Source organism: Rutidosis leptorrhynchoides, chromosome 11 (assembly GCF_046630445.1).
Source record: "Rutidosis leptorrhynchoides isolate AG116_Rl617_1_P2 chromosome 11, CSIRO_AGI_Rlap_v1, whole genome shotgun sequence".
NCBI classification, from domain to species: domain Eukaryota; kingdom Viridiplantae; phylum Streptophyta; class Magnoliopsida; order Asterales; family Asteraceae; genus Rutidosis; species Rutidosis leptorrhynchoides.
Genome location: NC_092343.1, coordinates 55,908,866 through 55,912,072, shown reverse-complemented (window position 1 = coordinate 55,912,072; position 3,207 = coordinate 55,908,866).

Sequence of the window (3,207 nt, the reverse complement as noted above, 5' to 3'; positions counted from 1 at the left end):
CAAAGTCGACAAAAGAGCTACGCTGACATTAAAAGAAAAGATATAGAATTTGAAATTGGAGAGATGGTCATGCTTAAAGTTGCACCTTGGAAAGGCGTTGTTCGATTTGGTAAACGAGGGAAATTAAATCCAAGGTATATTGGACCATTCAAGATTATTGATCGTGTCGGACCAGTAGCTTACCGACTTGAGTTACCTCAATAACTCGCGGCTGTACATAACACTTTCCACATCTCGAATTTGAAGAAATGTTTTGCTAAAGAAGATCTCACTATTCCGTTAGATGAAATCCAAATCAACGAAAAACTTCAATTCATCGAAGAACCCGTCGAAATAATGGATCGTGAGGTTAAAAGACTTAAGCAAAACAAGATACCAATTGTTAAGGTTCGATGGAATGCTCGTAGAGGACCCGAGTTCACCTGGGAGCGTGAAGATCAGATGAAGAAGAAATACCCGCATCTATTTCCAGAAGATTCATCAACACCTTCAACAGCTTAAAATTTCGGGACGAAATTTATTTAACGGGTAGGTACTGTAGTGACCCAAACTTTTCCATGTTTATATATATTAATTGAGATTGATATTTACATGATTAAATGTTTCCAACATGTTAAGCAATCAAACTTTTTAAGACTTGATTAATTGAAATATGTTTCATATAGACAATTGACCACCCAAGTTGACCGGTGATTCACGAACGTTAAAACTTGTAAAAACTATATGATGACATATATATGGATATATATATATAGTTAACATGATACTATGATAAGTAAACATATCATTAAGTATATTAACAATGAACTACATATGTAAAAAACAAGACTACTAACTTAATGATTTTTAAACGAGACATATATGTAACGATTATTGTTGTAAAGACATTTAATGTATATATATATCATATTAAGAGATATTCATACATGATAATATCATGATAATATAATAATTTAAAATCTCATTTGATATTATAAACATTGGGTTAACAACATTTAACAAGATCGTTAACCTAAAGGTTTCAAAACAACACTTACATGTAACGACTAACGATGACTTAACGACTCAGTTAAAATGTATATACATGTAGTGTTTTAATATGTATTTATACACTTTTTAAAGACTTCAATACACTTATCAAAATACTTCTACTTAATAAAAATGCTTACAATTACATCCTCGTTCAGTTTCATCAACAATTCTACTCGTATGCACCCGTATTCGTACTCGTACAATACACAGCTTTTAGATGTATGTACTATTGGTATATACACTCCAATGATCAGCTCTTAGCAGCCCATGTGAGTCACTTAACACATGTGGGAACCATCATTTGGAAACTAGCATGAAATATCTCATAAAATTACAAAAATATGAGTAATCATTCATGACTTATTTACATGAAAACAAAATTACATATCCTTTATATCTAATCCATACACCAACGACCAAAAACACCTACAAACACTTTCATTCATCAATTTTCTTCATCTAATTGATCTCTCTCAAGTTCTATCTTCAAGTTCTAAGTGTTCTTCATAAATTCTACAAGTTCTAGTTACATAAAATCAAGAATACTTTCAAGTTTGCTAGCTCACTTCCAATCTTGTAAGGTGATCATCCAACCTCAAGAAATCTTTGTTTCTTACAGTAGGTTATCATTCTAATACAAGGTAATAATCATATTCAAACTTTGGTTCAATTTCTATAACTATAACAATCTTATTTCAAGTGATGATCTTACTTGAACTTGTTTTCGTGTCATGATTCTGCTTCAAGAACTTCGAGCCATCCAAGGATCCATTGAAGCTAGATCCATTTTTATCTTTTCCAGTAGGTTTATCCAAGGAACTTAAGGTAGTAATGATGTTCATAACATCATTCAATTCATACATATAAAGCTATCTTATTCGAAGGTTTAAACTTGTAATCACTAGAACATAGTTTAGTTAATTCTAAACTTGTTCGCAAACAAAAGTTAATCCTTATAAATTGACTTTTAAAATCAACTAAACATATGTTATATATCTATATGATATTCTAACTTAATGATTTAAAACCTGGAAACACGAAAAACACCGTAAAACCGGATTTACGCCGTCGTAGTAACACCGCGGGCTGTTTTGGGTTAGTTAATTAAAAACTATGATAAACTTTGATTTAAAAGTTGTTATTCTGAGAAAATGATTTTTATTATGAACATGAAACTATATCCAAAAATTATGGTTAAACTCAAAGTGGAAGTATGTTTTCCAAAATGGTCATCTAGACGTCGTTCTTTCGACTGAAATGACTACCTTTACAAAAACGACTTGTAACTTATTTTTCCGACTATAAACCTATACTTTTTCTGTTTAGATTCATAAAATAGAGTTCAATATGAAACCATAGCAATTTGATTCACTCAAAACGGATTTAAAATGAAGAAGTTATGGGTAAAACAAGATTGGATAATTTTTCTCATTTTAGCTACGTGAAAATTGGTAACAAATCTATTCCAACCATAACTTAATCAACTTGTATTGTATATTATGTAATCTTGAGATACCATAGACACGTATACAATGTTTCGACCTATCATGTCGACACATCTATATATATTTCGGAACAACCATAGACACTCTATATGTGAATGTTGGAGTTAGCTATACAGGGTTGAGGTTGATTCCAAAATATATATAGTTTGAGTTGTGATCAATACTGAGATACGTATACACTGGGTCATGGATTGATTCAAGATAATATTTATAGATTTATTTCTGTACATCTAACTGTGGACAACTAGTTGTAGGTTACTAACGAGTACAACTGACTTAATAAACTTAAAACATCAAAATATATTAAAAGTGTTGTAAATATATTTTGAACATACTTTGATATATATGTATATATTGTTATAGGTTCGTGAATCAACCAGTGGCCAAGTCTTACTTCCTGACGAAGTAAAAATCTGTGAAAGTGAGTTATAGTCCCACTTTTAAAATCTAATATTTTTGGGATGAGAATACATGCATGTTTTATAAATGATTTACAAAATAGACACAAGTATGTAAAACTACATTCTATGGTTGAATTATCGAAATCGAATATGCCCCTTTTTTATTAAGTCTGGTAATCTAAGAATTAGGGAACAGACACCCTAATTGACGCGAATCCTAAAGATAGATCTATTGGGCCTAACAAACCCCATCCAAAGTACCGGATGCT